Genomic DNA, 12,856 nt, shown 5'->3' with positions numbered 1-12,856 from the left:
AATATAATTACATCATTCCCCCTTCCCTTTCCTTCCTTTAAACCCTCTTATATAACACTCCTTGCTCTTTTTGAAATTCATAGCTTCTTTTTCATTAATTGTTGCTACATATGTACAAGTAAACACCAGCAGACTGATAGCATGGCTCATGTGCACAGCACATACATGGTGTGTAACAGAATTTACTGTGGAGATGCAGACATTTGAGGTCTGCTACCCAGTATGGTTGCTGCTGCACAGGTGTGGATGAACCATAGCGTAGTGGGAAAGAGTCTCTGAATTTGAATATTTTGTGTTTAAAAGGTGAAGTGGTCATATGTGGTTACGACCTACTCTAAGGGCACAGTTCGAGATTCAGCAACCCCAACTTAAGTTTTCTTAATGGAGACTCACTTGTGGTTACTCATTATTCAAAATTTGAACGTTTACCTATGAGGTTCATTTGCATAAGTAGATGATGCCTGGGATATTTTAAGGAATCAATTTTGAGGAGTCAGTTTTAAGGAGATAATATTAAGTGACTAATTCGAGGTAGTTTATCAAGTTCATGAGCCACCCTTTGAGCTGGTCTTTGGGTCAGTCCTGGAGCTCTCTTTTGTCATTCCTTGTCTTTTCTTTTCAAGGGTTTCTTCAATACTTTGATGCCTTTCAGTCCCCATCTGACCTGTGGCCCTGTCTGTCCCAGCAGTCCAGAAATAAAACTGTATTTTAGATTCAGAGCCATTTGTTAAATTTATTTTCATGTATTTTAAAATGTGTGCTGGTTTATAATTCCATTATCATTCATCTTTAAAGTTAAACTTTTTATTCTTTCAGAGGGTCACACTTTACTCTAAGTAGGATAAGGTGTCCTGGTGGCTGATGACAACATCTAGACTATATTCAATAATGTACATTTTTTCCTGATTTTTAAAAGATTCTCAAGGCCACATGGGATATAGAAAAATTTTAGAATCTTTGAGGGTACTTCAGGTCCAATGCTTTGATTTTCACCTGATCAGACTGCTAACAAACAGAGTCAATGTCAAATAGCTACTCATCACTGTTTCCATTTCCATGTTTAGTTTTCGGGGTTATGGTCAAAACTGTCAAGATCAAAGATCATTGAAGATTTGACTAATACATGAAGACTTATTGACAACTCATTTTCTGAGAAAGGTTATCTTTCTGCAACTTCATGAGACTAAAGTTTGTTTCTGGAATATTCTTTATGTAATTGAATCAATCAGAGCACGTATAATTTACTTCTTTTACATGGAAGAGAAATAATTACCTCCCAAACTGAAAAATTGGCTTATCTAATGAATCAATAAAATGATTATTAATAAACTAGGAAATATACAGAGTATAGTTATGCACTTTATTCCTGGGCTGATAATGTCCTCAGGCAGTGGATATTTCTGTTTCAGTTTTTGTTACAGTCTGCTTTAATTTGAATTGTCATTTTTGTGAAGTTCTGACAATGAAATAGTTAACAATAGTTTATATATTTCACATTCTTCTTTATTCAATTTCTTTTTCATTTATTTGTTATCCATCTGTCTGTCTGTATGTCTGTTTATTCATTTATTTATTCTTCACATACAATACATCCTGACTGCAGCTTCCCCTCCCTCCACTCTTCCTACTCCCCGTCTACCTGCCTTCTCCTACAGATCCACTGTTCCCCCTTTTCCCTTTAGAAAATAGCTGGTTTCCCACTGATAGCAATCAAACATGGCATAACAAGATGCATTAAGAGTAGGCACAAATCCTCATACCAAGGCTGGGTGAGGCAACCCAGTAGGAGTAAAAGGGCCCCAAGATCAAGTGAAAGAGTCAGAGACACCCCTCTCTCACTGTTCAGAGTCCCACAAAAAGCCCTAACTCTAAACAATCACAGCATGTGTGTAAAGAGAACCTAGCAGAGAACCCTGTGACTGGTGATGGCCACTTCAGTCTCTGTGAGTCCCTATCAGTCACATTTAGTTGATTTTATGGGCCAAGTACTCTTGGTGTCCTCAAACTTTCTAGCCTCTACAATCCTTCCTCTTCATCTTCTGCAGGGTCTCCCATGTTCTGCCTAATGTTTGGATGTGGGTCTCTGCATCTGTTCCTATCAGATGCCAGAGGAAGTCTCTCTGATTATGATTGTCTAGGCACTGATCTATGAGTATAACAGAATATCATTAGGAATCATTTTATTGACTTTTTTTTCAGACATGTTTGGTTATACCCTAGGTCTCTGAGCCTTCCCAGAATAGACTGGAAGAAGTTAAGATACTTATAGGACGTCTCTATATATATATATATATTAACTTTACATCCCAACAGCAGTTTTCCTCCTTCTCCTCCCATTCCCTTACCCCACTTACCCTTGCCCCACCCACTCCTCCTCTGTTTCTGTTCAGAAAGGGATAGACCTCCCATGGGTATCAGCAAAGCATGGTATATCAAGTTGCAGTAGGACTAAGCACCCCCCCCCCCCTTTGTACTACAGCTGGGCAAGGCTATCCTCTATGAGGAATAGGTTCCCAAGAGCCAGTCAAAGCATTAGGGACAGCCCCTGCTTCCATTGTTAAGAGTCCCATAAATACAACAAGCTACACAACTGTCACATATGTAGAAGGTTTAGGTCCATCCCATGCAGGCTTCCTGGTTGTTGGTTCAGACTCTGTGAGCTCTTAGAGACAGGTTAGTTGTTTCTGTGTGTTTTCTTGTGATGTCCTTGACCCCTCTGGCTCCTACAATCCTTCCTCCCTCTCTTAAGCAGGATTCAGCTTATGCTGGAGAGGATGTGGGGCAAGGGGAAATCTCCTCCACTGTTGGTGGAAGTGTAAATTTACAGCAATTTGGAAATCAATATGGTGGTTTCTCTGAAAATTGGGATCAATCTACCTTAACATCCAATGATACCACTCTTGGGCATATCTAAAGGATGCTCAATAGTACACAAGGACACTTGCTCAACTCTTTTCATGGTAGCTTTATTTGTAATAGCCAGAAGTTGGAAATAACCTAAATACTCAACAGAAGAATGGAGAAAGAAAATGTGGTACATTTACGCAACGAAATATTATTCAGTGGTAAAAAACAATGACATCTTGAAATTTGTAGGCAATTGGATGGAACTAGAAAATATCATCCTGAGTGAGTTAAACCAGACACAGAATGACAAACATGGTATGCATCACTCATAAGTGGATATTAACTGTAAGCTAAAGGATAACCATATTACAATCCATAGTCCCAGAGAGGATAGGTAACAAGGATGGCCCAAGGCGGGGCACATGTTTCTTTCTGGTGAGGGGAACTAGAAGAGATCTCAAGGGTGGACTGGGAGTAGGTGGGCATGGGAACTTGAGGGATTCATTTAGGGATGGGTGGAGATGGAGCGTAATAAAAGAGATGCCTGGAAAGGGGACACTTTTCTGGGTGAGGTAGAAACCTGATGCAATGAAAACTCCCATGAATCCTCAAGGATGACCCAAGCCAGGACTCCTAGAAGTAGTGGATATGTAGCCTGATCTGGTCCTCTCTTGTGATCAGATTTGTGACTGCTCTAATTGTTATCAGAGAGTCTTCATCTAGTAACTGATGGATACAAACGCTGAGACCCACAGCTGCACATTAGGCTGAGCTTGGGAAATCCTACTGGAGCTAACTCTTTATCAGGGAAAGTAATCATTCATGCATGCCTTAGGTAGACATTTTCCCATGTCTGATTGTGCAGACTTTTGCTACATGTTGATTCAGAGCTACAGAAAAGGCTTAGGAAGAAAGAATTCAGTGTTTTCAATCTCCATAGTGGGATTCAATTTTTGTACAAAAGGAAACAATATGTCTGTGGTCAGGTAAACAATATGTTTCTGAAGATATTATACACTTGATATGGGTAGATTAAATTTAAATAGATATATAGAGGTGGGTTATAAAGACATATGCATTTTGGAAATGAGTATAGAAATATTTCTTCCTAATGGATGAAACTGAAGAATTTCTTCTTTTTCCAGATTATGGAGAAAATAAAGCAATCACTAGACAAAAAGAATGAGCAATAAGACAGAAAAAGACTCCTGCACTCAAGTAAAATAACTCTTCACTATTTTGACCAGAAAAGAACTTGGGAGGGAGTATAGAATAAATTCTTTATAGCTCTCAGTCTTATATTGAGCTGCCATTGAATAAGAAAAACAGCCTACAAGTGCGAGGCAGAGAAACACAGTGTGAATCAAAGGAGGCAGTGTTATTGCTTTCCACGGCAGTGGTTTGACTAGCGTGAGAGTACTAGATCTGGTATTTGTCACTATTTCTTAGATGGGGAATAATTTCTCTTGAAGGACTATTGCACTGAGTCCCTTAATGTTACCAAGCTTCTAAGATTTAAGATGTAAAGAAGAATGCTAAACATTGTGTATTTGTTCACTAGGAGGTAAAAGGGGGAGTTTAAATTCCCCATTAAGCCTATGCAATTTCCATCGTTAGCAAAGACTATTTTTCTCTCTCATTTTTACCTCTTGTTTCAATGACAGTCCATATTCTACTGCTGATTCACTAGCTCACCATTTTAGCTACAGGACTTGATGGGGGTGTGGGGGTAGGAACCAAGGGAAGCAAGGCAACAGCATTGTTCTCTGTATCACGAGTCAGAGGGAGATTTAAACATGTGCTTTTTACTTGCCCCAGGAAATAGGTAGTAAACGTGTTTTGAGACAAGGACTGAAATTGAATAACTGGCATATATATTATGATCTAAATAGGAATCTATACATTTTTAGTTTGACAGCCACAGTAGGGTGGCACCATCCATTTTTGTCTACAGAAAAGGAGATAAAGAATGTGGCTCATCAGAACAATTCTTAGTAGACTAAAACAGACTCAAATGCACCCCACATCTCTCTTCTTTGGCCATTGTGAAACTTAAAAAAGCTCCCTAGCCACCCTGAGCTTTAGCCTCCACATCGGTAAGCAGAGAGGATAAAATCAGGACTCATATATTTAGATTGTGATTGTATTTAGATTGTGATTGTATTAAATGAGATAATACAAAATTTTAAGATCAAATTTAAAGTGATTAATGGGTATTAGCTTCAAAAAGTTGAAGCCAATAGTTAATATTTCCATAGCACTTTTTAGATAAGAAGTCTGAAAAGGCTCCAAAAGGTCAAAGTTAGCTACAGTAGAGGTGTCTGCACACCTATACTTGTTTCAGCACTATTCACAATAGCCTAGCTATAGGACCAGCCTATGTGTCCATCCCTGAAGGAATAGATGAGAAATTACAGTCTATATACAATAAGGGCACAATTCAGTCATTAAGAAGAATAAAAAAATAATATCACTCACGAGAAATTATATACATCTGGAGGGCTATCATCAGAAATTAAATGATATGAACTCAAAATAACAGGTATTATATATTTTCTCTCAATAATGGAAGTTAAAATATTAGTAAGTAAATTAATAATTATTAAGTGTCCGGCCCACCGTTCGCGCCCTCTCTCTCCCACCCCGACGGAGGGGTCGTCGCGGTCCCTTCCGACCCGGGATGTGCGGGGTCCTTGGGGGCTTAGAGGGGCGTCTGGGGAAGCCGGCCACCCCGTCCGTGTCCTCTTCCCGGGGGGGATCGGAACCGGGGCATCCGTTGGTCGCTCGGCACTCTCTCCGCCGCTGGTCTCCACTCCACGCGCCGCGGTGCGGCGCGTGTGGGGAAGGGGGCGGTTAGAGCGGGCGCTTCCATTTTCCCCTCCCTCCAGAGCCCTGGGAGAAGTAAAAATCATAAAAGTAGAACTACTAAAGAATAATATGGGACTCAATAGGAGGGATCTGGGTGTTCAAGTAGAGGTAAAAGAGGAATAAATATGATCAGAAGACCTTCTATGCATATAAGAACATGTCATCATGACTCCCACCATTTTGTACAATGCGTAAATACTAATAAACACACACACACACACACACACACACACACACACACACACACACACACACACACACACACATTGTTCTTACAGTAAATGTCTTGAAATCCAGCACATTTCATCTTTAAAGAGTAGGCCTAAATGCCTCTTCAAATGTTAATTGAATTCACTTTGCTTAAGCAATATCTCAGACATTTGGCAAGAATGACTGAGAGTATTGGTTATTGCCTCATGGCTCTATGTCTTTCATATTAATCTTGATATTTAGTAGCTCTTGGACCTTTAAAAAACTGTTTAATTTTTTGTGACTAAGATTATTCTATATAAACTGGAAACAATTACAATAGTATAACATATGGCTGTTACTTAGGATTGCATGAGTTTATTTTGAAAAACACTTAGAGTAGTATATGATGCAGAGAAAACATTAAAAATAATTTAGATTTTATTACTGATAGCAAGACTTAAAATGCCATAAGCTATAGGAGAAAAATGGGCTCAATCCCAACAATGCCTATTACAACCAGAAAAAGGGATATTCAATTCAGATTCATTGGGAATAGAACAGGTTCAGATTCTGCACCTATAGGATCTAAATAAAACAGAGTTACGTTTTACATTCTCAAGTGGATCACATGAAGAGATCTTATGAAGAAGATAATTTAAAGACAAGAGAAGATAATTTGTTGCTTCTCAAGTAGGTAATAAGGAATGATTCTCTTCTTACATCATTGTTGAAACATCACAAGACTTATTTTCCTTTTAATTTTATAAAGTAATTTTATCACACAATTTTGATCATGTAGATCCTCTTCTAAAGATTACATTTTGTTCAAAGAAATCTAATATCAAGAAGTATATGCTTTTATTCCAATGTTCCATAAATACTTCATTTAACTTTAATTTACATAAAAATTTAAAACATTTTGTAACTAACTTCATTTGTTTTTGTTTATGCTATTGTTCTTAAACATTTAAAAGGTTTTTTAGATTACAATATGATTACATCTTTTATCCTTTTCTTTCCTCTATCAAAACCTTCTCATATGCCCATTCTTGCTCTCTTTCAAATGCATTGCATCATTTTCATTGCTGTTACATTAATATATGAAAATAACCTATATGTTTTAGGAGTCTCTTGGACAAACTTGATCAAAACCTCAGCTTCTCATGACTTGTGTGGTGGTTTTTGTTTGGTGGTCTTTGGTGCTTGGAGGGAGCATTATCAGCCCAGATGAGAAAATATAGTTTGATCATGTGTTTTTTTCCCTCCCAGAAATACTCCAAGATCTTGATTATCTAGATCTTGTTCCTTAGTCCTCAAATGACACTTATGACATCACTGCTATTGTCACGTTCTTGCAATCTCACACATGTACAGATAAGAAAACCCCCCTCCCAAAGAAAAAAAGAATAGAAGTGATAGCTTTCTCAAGGTCATATAGCCTGTGACTGACACAGTTGTTATTTGAGATAAAAAATACTGGCCTCAATAGGAAATTATAAGATCATTATAATAGAACTGCATTACTTAGCAGCTAGAATAAACATGTTCCTATGCTTCAACGTATAAGGGAGAATTCTCAGAATAGATGGTAATTAAAATTCCTGTGGAATAACTGGTTAGGATAACAGATTCACCTGGAATTCAGACATCTGGTTTAATTGTTTTGCAGGCATTAAATTATATGGAATTTAGTAAACAGAAGAATCATTCAAAAATTATTGGTTTGCAATCACTTAGATGTGAGACTTGCTTCTAGATACTAAGAAATTACAAATTAAAGATGCAAATATTACAATAAAATGCCAAGTAGTGTAATCCCAGCTGACTATGCCATCAAACAACTGAAATCTTAAACATGGCTGCATTTTGCATAAATATAATTTCAGTGTATGACGAATCCTATAGCATGAAGCTCATTTGCTTTTAAATGTTATTCTTGAAATCAGCAGCAGCCTGGCATCATGCAGGCAAGCATAAAGCCTCCATTAACTACTGTGCCCAAAGTTTCATAGCTGTGGCATAACAAGCTTTGGAATTTATGGAACAATTATAGAATTACAGAACAATCAGAGCTTTCTGTAACTGCCACAACTGCCAACTTCAGCTCCATAGGTAGGAATTTAAGAATCACTAGTGTTCTTATTGTAAATGCTTCCAAAAGTGTTTTGTTATTGTTGTCTCTTGCTCTTTAAAATATGGAGATTTGTGCTTTTGCTTATTTGGTTGGTTGGTTTTGCATTTTTTGAGCAAACTTTATTCTTTTCCTGCATGCTTTTCTCTTACATACCTTCTAAACCTACACACACACACACACACACACACACACACACACACACACACATTTGTCTTCTAAGTGTTTAACTATGCCATTGCCTTAGAAAAATTATGTCATTTAATCTTCATAATAATCTTTATTTGCAAGGTGCAAAAATTGAGGCTCAAATTGATGAATAAGTTGCTGAAGGAAAAGCGTTAAATAATCAGTAGAATAAAATATCAAGTGGTGCTTTGTTGACTTGCAATCTTAGGTTTTAACACAATTCTCTTCTTGCCTTCTCATTTAGACCCTCCTTATCTTAAAGTCTTCTTCTTCTTTTAGAGCTGTACAGATGATCAAAGAAATGTAGCTCATGTAGACATTTGGGGTGTCTACTTTACAATAACTTTTCTTTCATTCTCCCTTACCTACTGTACATCAAAGAAACCTATTGCACATCAAAATAAACATTTAAATTTTAGATTCCTTTTGGTGAATGAAATAAAATATTTAATAGTCAAGAAAAATGCTCAGTTCTCTGAATTTCTATTGTTTTTCTTCAGAAAACACACCAAGGTCTCCATATTTTTCTTTTTTCCTTTGATTGTCATATTTCTGTTTTTACATCAGTATTCACTGCTTTTTTCATTCCCACCACCATCTTCACATTTATTGTTCATTTTCTTATCCATCTTATTATTTACTTATTAGTAATATCAGAAAATTCCAGACCATTTCTAGCGCAAGTCAATCCCTAGCTATAATATTTAGCTAGGTTAATGGGTTATGGGACATTTTAATCTTAACCCTCTCTTCATCTAGAAAGTTTGGTAGTTATTCTCAGAAATCCTTCCCTGAGCTTCCAGTTTTACAACGCTGACAACATTTTCTTCTGACGCTCTAGGATAATTCTGTCCCCTTGTCTGCACATTTCATGGGTGCCATTCCTTACCTTAATTTCTAACTTTTAATCTACCAATATCAAGACATTAAGCACTGAAATTAAATTATGCATTTCAAGGTGTTGTGTTTCAGTTCTCCATATGACTTATGTGATTGGAATTTGTTAGCAAATGTGGTTTTGAGCTTTGGGTGGAGGGCTGAATGACATCAGTAACTACTGATGCTAGTAGCTCTCATACACACACAGATCTGAGTATTCTAGTGTCCATCATTTTCTTAGAAACATATGGCAAAGAAAATAACTCTGAAATGCCCTTTTCATGAAGGAAGAGAGACAAGAATAGTGAGTAAGTGAAACATAGAATGTAATTCTTTGCATTTATTGGTTTGAAAAAGGATTTTATTGTTAGGCATACAGACTTTCTTTTTTATCATCCAGTGCTTGAAGATTCAGGTATCATTGAGAATAATCTGCTTACAGTTAAGGCCATTAAAAAAAAGACTAGAAGAGTAGGAGCTATAGAATACATCTTCCTTAGGCCTCTTATGACTTAAATTATTGTGTTGGTTCTGTTTCATAATTTAAGTGAACTCCAAGAAGGATTTGTGCAATGCCAGGATGTGTAATATGTCAAGTAAGCCAAGAGATCATCTCTGAGGTAGGAATACAGAAATCAATATTGAAAAAGAAAGAAGATCTGCTGTGGGATGTTCTGTATGCTATGAATGTGTTGCTCTAATTGGTTGATAAATAAAATGCTGATTGGCCAGTAGCCAGGCAGGAAGTATAGGCAGGATAAACAGACAAGGAGAATTCTGGGAAGCAGAAGGCTGAGACAATAGATCCCAGCCCGCCGTCTAGGGAACAGCATGTAACGGCACACAGGTAAAGCCATGGACCATGTGGCAACATACAGATTAACAAAAATGGGCTGAGTTTAAATGTAAGAGCTAGTCAGTGGCAGGCCTGAGCTAATGGCCATACAGTTATAATTAATAAAAGCTTCTGAGTGATTATTTTATGAGTGGCTGCAGGGTCTGTGGGGCTGGGCAGGACTGGAGAAAACTTCAGCTACAAAGAGCCAGTAAGATTGCGTTGTTACTACAGAACATGGCTGCATGAGGAGTGACAACCAATCCCACAACAGTTAACAGCAGCAACAAGAACTTGGAAGATACTCTTCTGCTTTTGCTGTAGAACCACCAGCCCATAGTAATTAGGTGAAAACAACAAATATTTCTTTTCATTCATGAGGGTTTAATCTGGATGGAGTTTTGCTGGTTGTGTAAATTAATACCCTTTTCACTTGTTGAATACTCCAAATAACATTTCCTGGATACAATAACAAACCTGGGTTACTGAAAGAACCGAGATTCCAAAATTCTAGATAGAACGGCTACAGTCAAGGACTTAAAACCATAGATTAAAATAGTATTTTCAATGTTCATTTTACAAAGCGTCAAGGATATAAAAATGGGATAGCACAATCATAGACGGGGTCATTATTTTGTTTTTTATGATTAATTTTATTGATAGAAGTTGGTCAGACAACAACAGAAGATTACCTGAGAAATCAATGATTTTAGTTGAAATTGTAAAAAAAAAAAATAAGCAGAATATATAATTCACAAGATGACACATTTGTTTGATAATCATCATAACCATTCTAATAAATTATGTAAAAATTTGAGTCTTATTATAAGGTCTGTGGAGACATATTAATGTGTGTCTGTCTATTACTTATCTACCTATCTATCTATCTTTCTATAATTTATTATACTTTGGCTTTTGTCACTTTTTCCTCTGAAATATCATCCTGTGTATTATAAGCCTTAGATGAACTCACAGGAAATAATATAAAGATCTGGATTCTTTGAAGCACAGAGAAAACAATCAAAGAGCAGGTTTCTGTGTCTAAGATACTGTTCTTTTTCAGGTATTTGGGTTGCTTAAATGTAGTTAATTCTTAGATTTGTCTTTTAAAACAGTCATTGTGTATATATAGAAATAAACTACATAGAAAGTGAGCCTCAATTAAGATAAATGGATACTAAGTAAGTAAGCCAACATCTGTACTTGATAGCATATACCTGTGTATAGCATTTGAAACACATAGACTGCAGTATTAAATACTCACTTTGTAGTCTTGTTTTTATGAAACTGGGAAAGTAGACATTACTGAGAGAGAGATGACAATTGTGACCTAAAATTGAACTTATGTTGCATATCCACTAATTTATATTTGTCTTTTACTGAAAAGAATTTTCTTTTCATATAATATATCATGGTTATGGTTTCTCTACCCTCTGTCTGCCCAGTTCCTCCTCTCTTCCTCTCCCACCCGGATCCACCCCATTTTTGTTTCTTATTAGAAAATAAATACATTTATACAGAATAATAGTAAAATAAAATCAAATAATATAAAATAAAAACAAACAAACATACTAGAACAAAACAACCAGAGAGAAGGAAAAGAGTCCAAGAAAAGGTATATGAAGCAGATAGAGATGCAGAGACCCACTCATCTGCACACTTGAGAATCCCATAAAAACACAAAACTGGAAGCCATAATATATGCATATATATGCATATATAATATGCAAAAGACCTGTAGGGTAAAAAAAATGGAGAAAATTAACTAAATAAATAAAAATTAAAAATAAAAATAAAGAATGGAAAGATCTGACATGTCATTATGAGAAATGAACCTCCAAATACCATTGATTTCATTTTCTGTTGGCCATCTGCAAGGCATAAAGCCTACCCTTAAGAATAGTTTGTTACTCCAAACAGACTTCCTCAGAGAATGCTAAATTTTCCTTTGCAATTGGTTATGAACTGGAGAAAGGTATAGGTCCACACCTCCTCTCAACTCCAGGACTCCATCTGGTGATGATCAGAGCAGGCCCTTTGCATGCTTCCACAATTTCTGTGATTTCATGTGTGGTAGTTCTGTTAGGTTTAGAAGGCCTTGTTACCTTAGTGTCTTCCATCAACATTTAAGCAGTAGGTTGATGCAATTTTTCAGTAATATTTCCAGAATATAAACATTACCAAATCACTAGCCCTTCTCAAGGTTTCACGTCTCATTATTAATCTAGGTATAATGTACAAGATTAATATATAATACCTCTGATCAATTGACATCATTTCTGTTCATAAACTACCTCATAATCTCCTATACCCATAGACACTTTTGCATAACTTTGATTATTGTTCTGGGAAGACACTTTTAGCTCTTTCCTCTTGAATTATATTCACCTCTTAAAATTCAGCTTTCAAAACATATTTTCTTAAAGACTTTTACAAATATTTTCACATCTTTGTCTCTTAAAACTGATAAGAACAGATACTACACTTGATCTTAGCTAAAAGGCCAAGAAGCGATATCTTTGTCTCTTAAAAAGCATACCCTTCCCATGACAACCAGGAGTACCGAACAGTATAATATGATTACACAATAAGAAAATTGGGTGAGGTAACAGTTTTAAAGAAACTCATAGAAAATTGTCATCTGAGAAATAATAAGAAATAGAAAAGTAATTTCTTTGTAAATTCAAAAGATTTGAAGTATTTATTTCAGTGTTTTTGTGCAGATGCATGCATGTGTTTCTCTGTGTGTAGGTATGTGTGTATGCATGTCTTTACATACATGCAATTGTGAGAGTAGAACTTGGAAATGTCAGTTCTCTTCTACAGTCATGAAGATACTTAGAACTGAACTGAAGTCATCAGGCTTAGCCATAAGTACCCTTATGTGTGGAGCCAATTCACTGTTACTCACTGAG

General features: G+C 36.4%; 1 pseudogene; it reads right to left on the bottom strand.

Annotated features, from left to right (window-relative positions):
• Positions 1 to 12,333: 12,333 nt before the first annotated feature.
• LOC128104883 (uncharacterized) lies at positions 12,334 to 12,456 on the bottom strand (annotated as a pseudogene).
• Between the last annotated feature and the right edge of the window lie 400 nt (positions 12,457 to 12,856).

This window comes from Peromyscus californicus, unplaced genomic scaffold (genome assembly GCF_007827085.1).
Source record: "Peromyscus californicus insignis strain IS unplaced genomic scaffold, ASM782708v3 Scaffold_8__1_contigs__length_139910024, whole genome shotgun sequence".
Taxonomy (NCBI): Eukaryota; Metazoa; Chordata; class Mammalia; order Rodentia; family Cricetidae; genus Peromyscus; species Peromyscus californicus.
The sequence above is the reverse complement of the archived record's forward strand: the minus strand, read 5'-3'. Positions and strand labels throughout refer to the sequence as shown.